General features: G+C 43.4%; 1 long non-coding RNA gene across 3 annotated transcripts; it reads right to left on the minus strand.

Annotated features, from left to right (window-relative positions):
• Positions 1-204: 204 nt before the first annotated feature.
• Positions 205-13039, minus strand: LOC105746593 (uncharacterized). Of its 3 annotated transcripts, none has more exons than XR_009188491.2 (6): positions 12917-13039; positions 11006-11305; positions 10732-10924; positions 5721-5854; positions 3879-3952; positions 205-1473 (listed from the first exon to the last, which is right to left on the minus strand). It is a non-coding gene; the product is annotated as an uncharacterized lncRNA (long non-coding RNA). The 3 variants fall into 3 exon arrangements; XR_009188490.2 differs by having other exon boundaries at positions 205-1105; positions 1213-1473; positions 10732-11305; XR_009188489.2 differs by having other exon boundaries at positions 10732-11305.
• Between the last annotated feature and the right edge of the window lie 4844 nt (positions 13040-17883).

The raw sequence follows: 17883 nt of genomic DNA on the forward strand, positions 1-17883 counted from the left end.
AACTCATAACCTTTCCTCTCTGAAAGGGAAGAACTAGCTAAAATGAAGTATTATAGAAAGTAAGAAAATTTCCATCTAAATTAACTGGAATAGTTTAGATAATAATTTGGACAAAAGAAAAGGCTACTTTTAAAGGCAGAAGTTACAATCACTCAAACTTGTTTTAGGGGGAAAAAGTGAAAGCAGAAAATAAAAATAAAGAAGTTAAAATTTTAAAAATATATTTCTTATTTTTAAAAGATACATAGATCACACAAAATGTTACATTAAAAAATATAGGAGTTTCCCATATACCCTCCTCCCCATACCCCCCAATTTTCCCACAACAACAAATTCTTTCATTAGTGTGGTACATTCATTGCATTTGATAAATACATTTTAGAGCACTGCAGCACCTCATGGATTATAGTTTACATTGTAGTTTACACTCTCTCCCAGTCCATTCAGTGGGTTATGGCAGGATATATAATGTCCTACATCTGTCCCTGCAGTATCATTGAGGACAACTCCAAGTCCCGAAAATGCCCCCATATCACACCTCTTCTTCCCTCTCCCTGCCTTCAGCAATTCCCGTGGCCACTGTCTCCACATCAATGATATAATTTCTTCATTGCTAGAGTCACAATAATTCTATAGTAGACTACCAGTAAATCCACTCTAATCCATATTTAATTCCTCCATCCTGAGGACCCTGGAATGGTAATGCCCACTCCACCTCTCAATTGAGAGAGGGCTTTGATCCCACATGGCTGGTGGAAGGACTCCTGTGCCTGCAGCTGTAGACTGCTTTGGTTCCCTGTTGTTGTGGTTGACCATCCTCACCAGCCTGTTAGCTGACCTGGGTAAGTCCAAAGAACTGGAGAGTTCTGTTGCAACTCTGCTGAAGCTCAGGGTCCAGCTGGCACATGGACAGTCCAGAGATTCAAGTCTCCTGGGCATACACCAACCCCAGTGCTAATCACAGGTTCAATAAAAGGAACAGAAGAGGAATGTGTAGAGAGGTCACATCTGAGTCCAACTCCATCACACTCAGGAGCCCACATTCTAAAATAGGGCCTGCTGGCAAGCACCTGAACTCTGGAGCCATCTGCCATGACCATAGGATCTGGAAAAAAATTTTTAATTACCTTAGTAGAAAGAGAATATAAAAATAAAATATTCTAATAAAAATTTACTTTCAGCATTACTAAATTAGAGATAAATAAGAATCACCACAACTTTCTTTTACTTCTGTTTTCCTTTCTTTTCCCTGAAAGGCTAGGAGGTGGCAAACTTGTTTCCAGTATTCAGTAGGGGTCCAGCAGAAACAATTTTTAAACGAAGTAATCCATTGTTTTAATGCCAAAGAGGCTGTTTGTAAGAAGGGACCATGCTGGCTCTAAGCAGTCACTTGAAGGGACCTTCCTCTCTGGCTCCCATCCCTTTCTGCTTCACAGGTCAGTAGGAGGAAGTCTGGGCAGTTTCAAATTGAAGCTTATCACACAAACGCAGACCAGTCCATAAAGGGAGGAAAAAAGGAAAGAAGGGTCAACTAGCAAGACTGCAATTTTCCTTATTTGTAAAAGCATAAAAAGACATTTTAAAAAACCTTTCTTTACATAATTAAATAGTTGCTTAAATTTAGACCAGGAAAACTATCAAGATCAAATATAGATCACATGAAAATCACAATAAAAAGTAATTACTATTATTATTCCAAGGCACATATACCAGCTTGGGACCTGGTTTCTGGATTGCCCTCTCATAAGCAGGGCAGTTACAGCATATCAAATACGAGGGCCCCAAAACTATAAAAAGAAGTCATTTTTACAACAATTGGCATAAGTGCATGAAGGATTTATATTTGCATGAAGACAAGGTAAAAAATTTAAAGTCAAATAAAAGACATCTTAAACATGCCAACTTGCATTGTAAAAGACTTTCAAATTAAAATAATTTCTGCTGTGCTTTTCATTTAGTCCCTACAAAAACTGAGTATGTCCAACAGTAGGAAGACATTTATAAGTACTAAGAAGTAATGCTAATTGTTTTAGGAAGTTTAATTAGTTGATTTTTTTTTTTAAATTTCTCTCCCCTTCCCCCCTGTTGTCTGCTTTCTGAGTCCATTCACTGTGTGTTCTTCCGCATCCACTTGCATTACCTGGCGGCACTGGGAAACTGCGTCTCTTTTTGTGGTTGTTGCATCATCTTGCTGTGTCAGCTCTCCGTGTGTGCAGCACCATTCCTGGGCAGACTGCCCTTTTTTCACACAGGGCAGCTCTCCTTGCAGGGCACACTCCTTGTGCATGGGGCACACTATGCGGGGGCGCCCCTGTGTGGCAGGGCACTCCTTGCGCACGGCAGCACTGCTAAGGGGCCAGCTTGGCACACAGGTGAGGAGGCCCTGGGTTTGAGCCCTGGACCCTCCATATGGTAGACAGATGCTCTATCAGTTGAGACACATCCACTTCCCTAGTTGACTTTTAATTAATTAAATTTACTTTTGTATGCATAAATAATACATGCACATGGTAGAAAATGCAAAAACAATCAAGGATGCACAGTGCCGCTGTGCCCAAGGAGTGCTGGCCCATACAGGGATGACCCTGGGTAAGGGTGCCCCCTGCACAAGGAGTGGCCCCTGTGCAAGGAGAGCTGTCCCGTGTGAATGTGCAGCCCACCCAGGAGAGGTGCCACACACAAGGAGAGATGATGCAGCAAGATGACACAACAAAAAGAGTCACATCTCCAATGCTGCCTGACGAGAATGCAAGTGGGCACAGAAGACACACAGCAAATAGACACAGAGCAGACAATGAGGGTGGGGAGAGAGATAAATAAATAAACCTTTAATAAACAAACAAACAATCAAATATATTTTTTTGGAAATTTGCTGCTCTCCCAACCCCATCCCTTTCTGATACTTGGGTTCCTTCTTAAGCACCACATGTGTGGAATATTCTTGGGTGGATCTGACATGTTGAAGCAGGTGCTACACCGCAGGGGTCACAGCTATCCCTTCATGGGCGCATAATACCTGAGCCTGGAGAACCAGAGGCTAAGATCATGAGGACTGGAAGCCTTGACTGCACCTGCCTGGGCTGCTGAGCTGGCCCTGCCTCTCCACCACCTGCCACACACCTGGCCCTGCGCTCGGGGAAGGCCTCAGGTGGCCTGCAAGCCCCGCCCTCAGAGCTGGAGTTAAGCATCCTTCCCGCCCCCACCTGGTGGTTTAAGAGTGCAGAGCAGGGGTTCTTAACCCTTTTGGTTCCCGGACCCCTTTGCCAGTCAGGTGAAAACCACGGACCCCTGACTAAGTCCACACTGTGCTGTGGATTTAATCAATGCATCACACCCGCACCAACAAGCCACCACCAGAGAAACATTTTGTTTTTTCAATTTAAACTCCAGCTCATTGACTCCTTGTTAAGAACCCCTGTTCTAGAGAGAGGTACTACCTTCTGCACCGCAGAAAGGTGCTGCTTGGACTCATCCCAGAGCCCTGTCTCCCTCCAATCCCACCGGTCGTCAGCGACCCCCTCTGAAGATGTGGCTGACATGGAAGGCAGCCCAGTTGGGGCTGCCCTGGTGCTGTCCTGCTTCAGGCTCTCCTTCTTCTACAACCTTCTTTGTCCCTCAGCTCCCTCAGAGCCAGAAGAGACCGTCTGAAGAGGACACCACAGCCCAACAGCCTGGCCTGGCAGGGGCAGTGGGACGGATGCACGGACAGGTGGCTGCCCCGGGCACCTGGCTGCTCGCAGCTGGCTGCCTCGAAACCTTTCCTGTGTGGGCAGCCTGCCTTTTACGCTACTTGTTCTTTTATTCCCATTTTTGATTTTTCCACTTTGAAACTGCATGTCCTGACAGCAGGACTCAGGTGGCTGGAAGCCACTACATACCTGCGTCTCAGAGCACACGGCGACGGTTGCTTTGTTCACGCTGTTTAGTGTATCCTCAGCCCCATCACTTCCTCCTAGATGGAGGAAAACCAAGCCGTGGCTCCCTGCCCCGCTCTCTCCACTCCTCTCTTCCACAACACCCCCTGGGCAAGGCCAGCAAGGATGAATCAAGACACAAACGAGGGGCAAAAATTAAATGACCACCCCAAACCAGTTCATTCTGAAAGAGGCTGGGGCGCCTAATGCACAATCAGTGGTGTACGAATGTTCATCAAGGTGCTGTGTTCAGCCATTCATTATATTCAATAAATATTTATTGAACAACAACAAAAAATGGTTCACAGCTAGCTGTAAAACAGCCACCACCCCCATAACCATTTGAACTAATATGTTTGGACTTCACTTCAAATCACGTTCAGATAGGGATGAGGTACGCCTTACTCTTTTTTTTTAAGATTTATTGTTATTTCATTTATTTATCCCCCCCACCTCGCTGTCTGCCGTCAGCTCACCACGTGGGCGCAGGCTGTCAGCTCTCCGGGGCTGCATGGTCCAGCTCACCTTCACCAAGAGGCGATGGGAATCACACCCGGGGCCTACCATATGGCAGACGGGAGCCCAGTCACCTGAGCCGCAGCCACCTCCCTGCCTTACTCATTTTATCAGTTACAGAGTGTTCCATTGGATGAATGTGCCATAGTTGATTTATCTAGTTTCCTACTGAAAGACATTTAGGTTGTTTTCAGTTGTTAGCTATCAAAAACAATAATGCAGTGATTTCCATGTACCTATATGTCTTTTGTGGGAATATATTTCAGAAATATTGCTGAGTCAAAAGGTATGGGCATTTCAATGCCTATAGATAACTGCCAAAATGGCCCTCTAAATGGATGGGACCCATTTACACTCCCACTAAAGAGGTGCCTTCCCACCACTCTAAGATTGCATTTTATATCAAAAGTTTTGTTCTGTGCCAATTTGTTGCATTAAAAAAAAGATAGTAGCATCTCATTGTGGTTTTAATTTGAATTTCTGTTATTATGTGTAAAAGCTGAACTTCTTTCAATTTTGAAATCATTAGTATTTCATTTGGACGGGCTGTGTTTTGCCCATTTTCCTATTTTGCTTTGTTAAGTGAAATGACAGGATCGCCTGCTTTGGGTGTTGCCAGGAGGGACCCGTTACTGAGAACAGCTTTTCTAGAAGACAAAAATAATTGATGGACAGGGGCTTTCTGAGCCAGTGGCAAGAACCCCACAGGGCTGCAGATTAGCGGTCCTTGCCCACAGCCCGTACCAGCCCAGCAGGGGCCGCTTGTCAAATGGGACGCGCACACCACGCTCCTCAGTACCTGTGCTTCTCACCTGGTAAGGCCCCTGCTGCGTGCAATCGAGCCTCTCCTCCCTGCTCCACGCACGCCTCCTGGGAGCCCCCACACACCCCCAGCGCCTCCCACTTTCTGAATGGGGTTGCTGCCCGTTCACGAACCACCCAGGGAAGCTGTGCGTTCCTAAACTGCGCGAGGTGTTTCTTTTAGCAGTTTGATTTGTAGATCCTGCATGATATGCAAATTAGGCTCTTTATCTCTTTTTATGTTAAAAAAAATTTTCCTGAGTGTATTAGGCAGAAATTAAAAACTCTTGTGTAGTAAAACCACCCATCTTTTCTCCTCTGACTTTTGGGTTTTATGTTAGGCTTAGCGATTTCATCTCCAGCCATGGACATTTTTTAAATTTTTCCATATTTTCGTTCAGGATGTTCATTATTTCATTTTTTAGTTTTGGATCTTTGGTCCAGCTAAACATTTACATATATTCTCTATAAATAAGGTCGAGATCTAACCTTTTTTTCTCTGATGCTTCCCAGGAGTCTTCAGCCTTCTTACTGATAACCCGTCTCTCCCCAACGATTTTGTCCACAGAGTGCTCTGGGTTCTAGGTTCTTGACTGTGTCCCATAAAGGAATTTAAGGACACGCTGTAGGGTAGAAAGGGAGTGAAGAGTTTATTAAGACACAAGGAGAGATAGTACACACCCCGGACATGGGAGCGGGTGAGCTGCAGGGTGAGGCGGGCTTGGGGCTCTGGGTCGGCCTTTTTAGGGCCTTTCCTCCTCCCCCTCCCCATACTAAGGAGGGACCCCAGCTGTCTGCTGCCCTGATTGCTGTTCTACCTTCACCTGTCAGCTTTCAGGGACACCCCCCCCCTTCTGTTTGGAGGAATCAGAGGCTTTTTTTTTTTTTAGCATTTTAAAAAATTATCTTTTTTTAAAAAGATACATAGATCACACAAAATGTTACATTAAAAAGTATAAGAGGTTCCTGTATGCCCCACTCCTCCCATATGACAACCTCTTTCATCATCGTGGCACATTCATTGCATTTGGTGAATACATTTTGGAGCACTGCTGCACAGCACGGGAGCTGCTGAGGGCAGGGAGAGGGAAGAAGAGGGGTGATGTGGGGGCATTTTGGGGACTTGGAGCTGTCCTGAATGATATTGCAGGGACAGATGCTGGACATTATATATCCTGCCATAACCCACTGAATGGACTGGGGCAGAGTGTAGACCATGGCTTCTTTTGAGCTGGGGAGTTTCCTACTTTATTACTTAGGGTTCTCTAGGGAAACAGAATCAACAAGAGATATCTGTCAATAGTATGTGATTATAAAAGAGTCACGCAGCCGTGGGGATGAAAAGTCCAGGTTCCGCAGGCAGGCTGCACCCAGGGGCTCCAATGAAAGTCCAGTGGAGGTTCTTGATGAGTTCTGGGAGATGTTGGCTGTCCAAAGACGAGCTGGGAAGTTCTCACTCAGTGCTGGAACCACTTCCCCTTTTAAGGCATTCAACTGATTGGGTTAAGTGTCACTCATTGCTGATGGCAAGCTCCCTGGTTGATGTAATTATAACCAGCTATCTAGGATTTACCATTACATTAAAGGTAATGGCGACTGAAGTCCATTAATGCCCTTGTATTACAGTTAGCCCAGTGCCTGCTAAACCAGATAACTGGGCACCGTTACCTGGCCGAGTTGACACAACAGCCTAACCATCACCTACGGACCTGGTGACCAGGATCTTGGCCAGCTTTGTTCTCAAGCAACGGCCTCCCCACAGGGACTTTCCAGTCGCACCAGCCGCCTTCCTTTCCCCCTGTACTAACCCGCCTCATTTCTCATAAACTCACTTCCCATATGTGTTCATATCTATTTCTAGACTCTCTATATGGCTTGATGTTTTTATCTCTTTATGTGTATATCACAAACTATTTGATCACTATTGCATTATAATATGATTTAATATCTGGAAGGCCTAATCTCATCTTTTTCAGAATTTTTTCTCCAAAACATCATAAAAATCTTTATTTTCCCATACGAATTTTAGAACAGCTTGCTTTAAAAAACTTTTGTAGTTATTTTTAATTTATGTATTAATTTAGGGAGAACATTCATCATTACGATACTGAGACTTCTGAGCCAATAGCAAATACTGTTCTATTTAAGTTGTTTATGTCCCTCAGTTTAAATTTTTTAATTTAATTTTTAATACAGATTTTACATTTTTAAAATAAATGGCTTAAATTTTTAATACAGATCTTGCCAATTTATTGTTAAATTTATTCCTAAGCAGTTAATATTTTAGTTGCTAGTCTATGTCATATTTTTTCCTCCATTACATCTACTTTTTAATTGTAGTTTGTATTCTGGAAAGCTTTTTTTTTTTTTGGTTTGGGTAAATTTTGTACCTAGTGAACCCACTGAATTTTCTTCTTGTTTATAATGGCTTTTGAGGTTAATTATCTTGGGTTTTCCAGATATACAGTCTTATCATGTATGAGAATAGCAACATTTAAAGCTTTTTCTGTCTTGATATTTAAGGAGCAGGCTCAAGGATATGTCAAAAAGTAAAGCTGCACAAGTTATCTTTGCTGTACATGGAGCCATTATTTGCAAAATACACATCTGAGATACAGAGTGAAGGTTGGGTGTATTTTTAAATCAGCAAGAACACGAAAGAGGGAGAGAGAGGAGGAGGAGAGAGGAGGAGGGGAAGAAAGAGAGAGAGAATTTACTAGGGGAAAAAAAGGTGCTCTCCTGACAGTCATTGGGAAAATTAGAAAACCAAGTTCATAACCAAAGACTTACAATGAACATGAGCGTTTGGATATTAAAATCTGTTAAACGTTTTCTATTCCGGCACCTCAGTTGAACGTGCAGGGTAAATTCTCCTTCAGCCTGTGCCTGACACGGCCAGGGTACCTGGGCTGTCCTTTAACCTGCTGGCCGCAGCAGCTGACGAGAAGGCAAGTCTTCTGTCCTCTGCTCTGCCAGCAAGAGCTGCTGCTAACAGACAGTGAGCACCCCAGCCTGCTGCTTCTTTCCCCTCAGCCAGAGATGAAAGAACTCTCACTGACTCCAATAAAAGGGAGAGAAAAATAATGTGTATGAAAGAGGTGTGGGAGCACTCCTGGATCCACCCAGGTGGACGCAGTAATGGGCTGACTGCAAGCAAAAGATGAAAGCGGCTGCTGCTCGAATCCGCATGTCGAGTGCTGCGTGTCCCATCGCTCTTGAGAAGAGTCACCTTCTTATGAGTGGGTGGTTTGCCTCATCACTTTAGGGCCAACTCAGAGCTAGCTGGCCTCCTGTAGGTGGGCCCCACTGCATTCATTGGGCAGGCGGCCGCTTTCCCCCTGCCAAAAGGTATTTTGGATTCAATCCACATTTTGCCTCTAAATTTATTTTTACACTTTTAAAAATTGAGTATTAATCTGTCTGCTTTGTGTGCTAAAAGATAGAACTGATGCTAAAATGTATGTGCATTTAGGCATTTCTGTTTGGCAGTCCTATCAATTATCCAGACTTCTTAATGTGCATTTTCATATAGACACAGCGATAACCAGTTAGCTGGATGGAAGAAAAAGATACTATTGATGGAGTTTTAGTTACATAAATGGGCTCATACATTAAATATTTTCAGACTTGCCTTTTCCCCTTTAACAATCCATCTTTACTTTAAAAAATTTTTATTTTTTATTTATTCCTCCCTTGCTCCCCCAGATGGTTCCCTCATCTGTCTGCTCACTGTTTGCTCGCCTTCTCCAGGAGGCACCGGGATCTGAACCTGGGACCTCCCACATGGGAGGGGAGTGTCCAATGGTCTGAGCCACATCCGCTCCCCGTGGGCTGCTGTGTCTGCTGGCTTGTGGCATCTGCTCGTTTAGGCGTCTGCTAGTTGCTGTGGGGGTGGTGTCTCCTTATCTTCTTTAGGAGGCACCAGAACTGGAACTGGTTGAGCCACATCCACTTCCTGCCATCTTTACTTTTGATGTAAGTGTACTCTGCTCTCTTCATGACTTACGATTACACTGGATGGCTATGCCATGATTTAATGAACCATTCCCTTATTGGTGGGCACTTGGGTTGTTCTGGCAGAAATTCATTTCATTATATTCCCCTCCAGAATTTTTGCCCTGTGATCTCAGCACGTTCAGGTCAGCAGCACTTTCTCCTGACTTGAGTTTTGAAACCCCAGCAGCCCCTTCTACCTAGCAACCCTAGCGAGGACTCCAAGGGACACACTTTCCTGGGGCGCGGCCAGGCCACCATTTGTATGTCACTGGTTGTGTGTTCCTCACAGACTCTTCCCAGCCTCTCTGTTCCTGAAGTGGCTGGGCCTCTCACGTCTCCTTGAGCACCTTCCTGATGCAGGACAGGAAGCTCCAGCAGGGCCCGGGGGCTCTTAGCCCCCAGCTGCTCTAGGGAGGCTGAGCTTTGTAACCAACACATCCAGTTTCCAGGAGGCTGGGCCTCTAGGCAAATGCCAGCAGGACCCCCTCCTCAAAATACCACAACAGGGCCCTCCCTGCTTTGCCAATGGACGAGGAGTCTGCGGGGAGACAGGTGGCCTGAAGCTCAGCTCCCTTTAGCTGTCCCAGTCAGCACAGGGACCGACATCTCCATCTCTTCATCTCTGACCCAGAAGTGATTATTTTCTAGGAAGCTATTAAAATATATTCAAGGAGAAACCTTCTGCTGCCACTGTTACCCCTTCCCTGCCACGCCCATTCTCACCCCCCTCCACACCCTGAGTCACGTGTTGAGAGTCTCCTCTAAGGGACTTTCTTCTCCTCTGGACGGGGGCTGGATGTGCCTTTGAGCTGAATCAATATGCCTTGGGGAAAGGCTCTGCTCTCCACCCAGAAAGCAGTGAGCTTGTTTCTGCTTCCTGAGAGCACACCTGAAGCTGCTCCTGCCAGGTGACCTAGAAGGCTGAGCTCTGGCTGGTGATGGAAAAAGCATATTATCAGTTGCCCAAGGAGTTATTTTATTTTATTTTTGCAAGCATTGGAGGAAATGTCGGACAAACTGACATAGACAAAAAACTGACAGTTGCTAGGATATGAGGTGGTTTTTCCTCTCCTGGTTATGCTAGTTGTGCTCATTTGGTAAAGGGAAGCACAGAATGGAGAACAAGGATAGAGGGAATGTCAAAATATTATGTGCATAACACTTGTAAGATAAGAACAAAGTGGGGTGGATACCTTGGTGAAAAGCTGAAAACATATAAATGCACACAAAAGTAAATATATATATTTATATGTCAATATACACACATCCAGACAAAATATACCCTAGATAAATATATAATATATATTTTGCTAAGTAGTTTTTCCATGCACTGTTTTACTTAATCTTCATGATAACCTTATGAAGTAGGTACTATTATAATTCTCACTTTGTAGGCAAGGGAATTTGGGCACAGAGAACTTCAATTATTTGCCCCAAACCATGTAAGTATGGAGCCAGGATTCTAGAGCCTGTGTGCTTTACCTCAAGGGTAAGTCTGATTTACCTCCATGAACTGTGAGGGCAAGTGATTGGGGAGTTTCCTTGAGAATTCAGCACCACTCAAGTTAAGCGTGAATGTCAAGGGTGTTCTTCAGCCTAGGGTGGATCCAGAGAGTCGGTCACCTCTACAAGAACCGTGGAAGAACCAGAGGCAGTGCTGGGGCCCCAGCTCCAAACCGTATTCCGAGTCTGGCCACCTGAAGGCAAGAAGAGGGGTGTGGTTCTTGGCATGTTTGTGGATGCCATATGATCGTCACGCCCAGGGCAGGTGGACTCACCGCATCGATTTGTCCCTTTCCATCTTCCTTCTGACCCAGCTGTGTACATGACTTGGCACACAGTGTCTCTTACCATTCTGTTATCTTCAGAAGTGCACAAAGAGTAAAATTAATGAAACTCTTTCTCTTGACCACTGTTCAGCTTGTAATTTTATCCATACGTGGCCAGTTATCTATTAGACTGTTGTAATCAAAACTTTCGTTCCATTTAGTAGAAATCTTTTATTTTTGTCTTCTTCCACATATGTTCATCTCTATTCATGAATGATTGGCAGTATGGCCAAATATAATATTTCCAGACTGTGAACAGAAACACAAAAATTGAATTTACTAGCCAAACAACACATCTGAGTCATACCACAAATAATTTATTTTATGCATGAGCAATACGTACCCTTGTTCAACTTGTTCTGGCAGAATAAGATGCTTTAAGGAAATGTTAGGGAGTTTTAGCTTATTTCTTTTAATTGAAAAATCTTATTTAGCCACCTGTGCATCTGTGCTTTCTTCTAGTCTGTGGCCTTTTTTTGTAGGAAAAAATTCTAAAAGTAGACATGATATTTCTTTTAAAATCAAATGCCTCCTTCAAAGTGCTTGCCAAAATAAAAATAGTAAGTAGTGCAGATGGTGTGTAGCTGTAAATTAAAGTTTACTTTAGCTTAGATGCCACATGTAATCATCTATTATTTAATAATATAAAAATGGGAATTGGCTGTTGTATTAGCGAGCCAAAGGGGTGCTGATGCAAAATACCAGAAATTGGTTGGATTTTATAAAGGGTATTTATTTGGGGTAGGAGCTTACAGATACCAGGCCATAAAGCATAAGTTACTTCCCTCACCATAGTCTATTTGGAGCAAGATGGCTGCTGGTGGCTGTGAGGGTTCAGGCTTGCTGGGTTCCTATGTTCCTGGGGCTTGCTTTTCTCTGGATTCAAGGTTCCTCTCTTCCTGGGGCTGGCTTCTCTTTCCTCTGTGAGCTTACTTCTCAGGGCTCCAGGTTAAGTCTTCAGCATCAGACTCCAACATCAAAACTCCAACATTAAAAGCCCTCAATTCTGTCCTTTGCCATGCCTTTTATCTGTGAGTCCCCACCCACTAAGGGGTGGGAACTCAACACCCTAATCATAACTCAGTCATGCCCAGGTACAGATCAGGTTACAAACATAATCCAATATTTCTTTTTGGAACTCATCAATAATATCAAACTGCTATAGCTGTATAACCATGAATCCTTTTAGTTGCTCTCTTTCATCTACCTCATCCGCATTTCTAAGTCTTGTTAACCCTTGGATGCATTGTTTTGGTCTTCCTTCTTTCAGTGTGATGTGCATTTCCTATAAAAATTGGAGAATGGCTTTCATTCAGCTTTAAAATGTTCCTTCTTCCTTTCTGGACTCTAACAGATGATGCCTGTAACTGTCAAGAAGAGACGCGAGGGAAGCAAATTTGGCCCAACAGATAGGGCGTCCGTCTACCACATGGGAGGTCCAAGGTTCAAACCCAGGGCATCCTTGACCCATGTGGAGCTGGCCCATGTGCAGTGCTGATGCGCGCAAGGAGTGCCCTGCCACGCAGGGGTGTCCTCGCGTAGGGGAGCCCCACACGCGAGGAGTGTGCCCCGTAAGGAGAGTCGCCCAGTGCAAAAAATGTGCAGCCTGCTCAGGAGTGGCGCCGCATACTGATGCAGCTGACACAGAGCTGAGGCAGCAAGATGACGCAACAAAAGGAGACATGGTTTCCCGGTGCCACTGACAAGTTAAAAGTGGACACAAAAGAACACACAGTGAGTGGACACAGAGAGTGGACAACTGGGGGAAGGAGAGAGAAATAAATAAAAAATAACTCTTTAAAAAAAAAAAAAGGAAGAGATGTGAGCTTGCCAGAATCTGTGTGGTTCCCCCATACTTACTTCCATCACAGCACCTCATACACTTTTTGCCCATTTCTGATTCCATCTGTTTCCTCTTCAGGGCTGTAAGTACCTTAAGGACAGAGATGAGTTCCTATTTTCCTGGGTATCCTATGTTTTTCTTACACAGTATTTGTTGCATGAATTAATGTCCCCTAGTTACTTATATATTTATTTAAAAAACTGATCTCTCTAAGAAAAATTATAAAATTAAGCAGCACAAAAATTGATAATTTGACATTTTTTGAGCACTGACAGTTAATAAATCTGAACTAGGTAGTTAAGAGAGGTACAAAGGAAATACTAGACAGGCTCCATTTCTTTAAAGCACTTAGAGATTAATGGGAAAAAAAGGGCACAAAAGCCACATAACAAATGTTAAGAGGACCTGTTACCAAAATAAGTACTGTTATTCACTGCATGTACAAACATGAGCCACACAAATACAGTCCATTGAATTAGTGCTTGAGTAGAGAATATTTGTGTCATGCATTATCCCTGAGATATTTTGAGTCTAGTTAAATTTTGTCTTATTGGATGACAAATTGCTTTAAGATTAACCTATCACATAATTGAGAAGTATATATGTTACAAAAGTATCATATGTATTTTGAAGCCAAAAAAAAAAATCAGTCGTGGTTTGTTTCATTCTCTCTACATCTACTTACCACAATAACTTGGCTAATTGCAACGTGGCCTGAATTCTAGCATCATTTTTCTCTGCCCTCACTCCTGAGGGCTCTTAATTGTTGTGCTATTTTTTTCTAGTTTTTTTCCAATTCTTTCCTCAACACACACACGCTTACCTCCCACTCTCTCTCTCACCTAACTTTACCGTTTTATCCTTTCTTTTAGACTTTTGAAATATAATGTAACAAACGAATCCTCATGGATGTATTCATAGGAGAGGATTAAGGAGCCCTTATAAGAGCACATACTAATTTCAACATGTAGGCCCCTAGAAACAATGTTTTTATTGGCTCGTCTAGGAGGGTGCTAGGAAATGATCATTTTTAGATGGCCTCTGGTGGAGGAATATCCCCCCCCTCAAATGCCACTGAATGGAAGGTTGTTTTCTTAGCCGGTAGGAAAGTTTGGAGGTCTGAATAAATCAATTAAAGAGCACTATCGGGGAGACTTCCCAGAAGACGGTGGACTAGAAAGACACAGGACTCTCTTCTCTCCCAGAAAATAGCTAGAGGACAGGCTGGAAAATAGCTAGAGGACAGGTGTGGAAAAAGATCTTCTAGGGTTTAGGACACTAGGTGAAGACTGGACACTGCCCAGGAAAGAGAGGGACAAAGGAGGGGAATAGTAATGGCAGAACTCACACACACTCCATTGGACACTCAATTTAGAGGGCTGTAAAACTGCCATCTGCTGGCAGACCAAGGAAGTGCACGTGAGAATATTAAAAGTAAATAAGCAAGGAAGGCTTTTTCAGGCCTTTGCAGCCTTCCTCCGCTAGGCCCTGGGAAGCAGTCTGCGACCAGTTAGTGGGTCCAGAGCACAGTTTTGAGGACAATCCTAATGATCCGGGATGAACCAAGAATCAAAGAGCAGCAGTAACACACAGCCTCCCACCACGAAAGCCCTACAAAAGAGAAATTGAGTTTTCAAGTAAACTAATATCCTAATCAGATGCCTAAACATCAGCAAAAATTTACAAGCCATACTAAGAAATAGAAGACATGGTCTAAGGAAAGGAATATATCAAAGCCCCAAAAGAGATGCAGGATTTGAGATAACTAATTAACAAAATGCACACAAATTTCCAAAATGGAATTAATGAGTCGAGAGACAATATAGCCAAAGAGGTAAACAATATCAAGAAGACATTGAGTTGGGAAGCGGACTTGGCCCAGTGGTTAGGGCGTCCGCCTACCACATGGGAGGTCCACAGTTCAAACCCCAGGCCTCCTCGACCCGTGTGGAGCTGGCCCATGCGCAGTGCTGATGCGCGCAAGGAATGCCCTGCCACGCAGGGGTGTCCCCGCATAGGGGCACCCCACGTGCAAGGAGTGCGCCTTGTAAGGAGAGCCGCCCAGCACAAAAGAAAGTGCAGCCTGCCCAGGAATGGTGCTGCACACACGGAGAGCTGATGTAGCAAGATGACGCAACAAAAAGAGACACAGATTCCCATGCCTCTGACAAAGAAGAACACGCAGCAAAATGGGCACAGAGAACAGACAACTAGGGGGTGGGAAGGGGAGAGAAATAAATAAATAAGTAAATCTTTTAAAAAAAGAAAACATTGCGTGAACACAAAGAAGAATTTGAAATACAGAATAGAAAAGTAATAGAATTTATGAAAGTTACAATAGGTAAGATCAAAAATACATTAGAGGAAGCGGATTTGGCTCAACTGATAGAGCATCCGCCTACCACATGGGAGGTCCAGGGTTTAAATCTAGGGCCTCCTGACCTGTGTGATGAGTTGACCCACCCTCAGTGCTGATGCACACAACAAGTGCCGTGCCACAAAGGGGTGTCCCCCATGTAGGGACGCCCCACACACTAGGAGTGTGCCCTGCAAGGAGAGCCACCCTGTGTGAAAAGAGCACAGCCTGCCCAGGAGTGGTACCCCACACACGGAGAGCTGACACAGCAAGATGGCACAACAAAAAGAGACACAGATTCCCCGTGCCACTGACAAGCATACAAGCTGACATAAACAAATACACAGTGAATGGACACAGAGAACAGACAATGGGGGGGGGAGGGGAGAAAAATAAATAAAAAATAAATAAAAACAAAAACAAAAAACGCATTAGAGGCACACAACAGCAGGCTTAAAATGATAGAAGAAAGAGTAAGTGATACCAAAGACAGAACAGCTGAAATTGGAGAGAGAAAAGAATAGAAAAAAAATGTGCAGGGGTTCAGGGAGTTGAATGATGACATGAAACACAACAACATACATGTCATGGGAGTTGCAGAAAGAGTATTTGAGAAAATAATTGTGAAAATTTCCCAACTCTCATGAAAGAAATGAACTTACATGCCCAAGAAGTTCACTGTACCCCAATCAGAATAAGTCTGAATAGACCTACTTGAAGACACATACTGCTCAGAACATCAAAGATAAAGAGGAAATTCTCAGAGCAGTAAGGGAGAAGCAAACCATCACATACAAGGGACATCCAGTAAGACTTAGTGCAGCTTTCTCTTCAGAAACCATGGAGGCAAGAAGATGGGGTATGACATAATTAGGAGACTAAAAGAGAAAAGCTGCCAGTTGAAAATTCTGTATCCAGCAAAATTGTCCTTCAATTATGAAGGTGAGTTTAAAATATTCACAAACAAATAGAAAGAAAGAGAGTTCATAAAAAAGAATTCACCTTTGCAGGAAATATTAAAGGAAGCCTTAGAGCCTGAAAGAAAAATGTCAGGAGAGAGAGGCTTGGAGGAGAGCATAGAAAGAAAGAACAGGAAAAAGGATAACCAAAAAAGTAAAAAGACAGATGAAAATATGATATGACATATGAAAACCAAAGAATAAAATAGTGGGAGTAAATAATGCATTTACAGTAATATCATTGAAGGTGAATGGATTAAACTCCCCAATCAAAAGACATAGGTTGACAGAATGGATTTTAAAAAACCATGAGGCATCCATATGCTGCTTGTAAGAGACCCACCTTAGACCCAGGGATACAAACCAGCTGAAAGTGAAAGGTTGGAAAAAGATACTCCATGCAAATAGTAACCAAAAAGGAGCAGGAGTAGCTATAGTAATAGCAGACAAAACAGATTTTAAATACAAAAAAGTTATAAGAGATACAGAAGGCCATTATATATTAATAAAAGGAACAATTCACCAGGAAGATATAACAGTCATAAACATCTATGCACCTGATTAGGGTGCCCCAAAATACATGAGACAAACTCCAGCAAAACTGAAGGGAGAAATAGACATCTCTACAATTATAGTTGGAGACTTCAACACACCATTCGCATATTAGGTAGAACAACTCGACAGAAGATCAACAGTGAAACAGAACTTGAACAATAGGATAAATGAGTTAGACCTAACAGACTTATAGAGAACACTGCATCCAAACTCAGTGGTTATTACATTCTGTTCTAGTGCCCATGGATCTTTCTCCAGGATAGACCACATGTTAGGGCACAATATAGCTCTCAGTAAATATAAAAAGACTGAAATTATACAAAGCACCTTCTCAAATCACAATGGAGCTGAGGAAAATCCACTATGACAGGAAAGAGGTAATTTCACAAACATATGGAGGCTAAACACACCCTTCTAAATAATCAGTGGGTCAAAGAAGAAATCGCAAGTGAAATCAGTAAATATATTGAGACAAATGAAAACGAGAACAACTTATCAAAACTTACAGGATACAGCGAAGGCAGTCTTAAGAGGGAAATTTATCACCCTAAATGCCTATATTAAAAAAGAAGAGGGACGTAGACTTGACCCAGTGGTTAGGGCATTCGTCTACCACATGGGAGGTCTGCGGTTCAAACCCCGGGCCTCCTTGACCCGTGTGGAGCTGGCCCATGTGCAGTACTGATGCGCGCAAGGAGTGCCCTGCCACGCAGGGGTGTCCCCAACACAGGGAGCCCCACGTGCAAGGAGTGCACCCCACAAAGAGAGTCGCCCAGTGTGAAAGAAAGTGCAGCCTGCCCAGGAATGGTGCCACACACACGGAGAGCTGACACAGCAAGATGACGCAACAAAAGAGACACAGATTCCCAGTGCCGCTGATGGGGATAGAAGCGGTCACAGAAGAACACACAGTGAATGGACACAGAGCAGACAACTGGGCGGGGGGGGAAGGGGAGAGAAATAAATAAAAAATAAATCCTTACAAAAAAAAATTTTTTTAAAAAGAAGAAAGGACTAAAATAAAATATCTAACTGAACAACTGGAGAAACTAGAAAAAGAACAGCAAACCAATCCCAAAGCAAGCAGAGTGAAAGAAATAATAAACATTAGAGC

Source organism: Dasypus novemcinctus, chromosome 13, assembly GCF_030445035.2.
Source record: "Dasypus novemcinctus isolate mDasNov1 chromosome 13, mDasNov1.1.hap2, whole genome shotgun sequence".
Classification (NCBI taxonomy): Eukaryota; Metazoa; Chordata; class Mammalia; order Cingulata; family Dasypodidae; genus Dasypus; species Dasypus novemcinctus.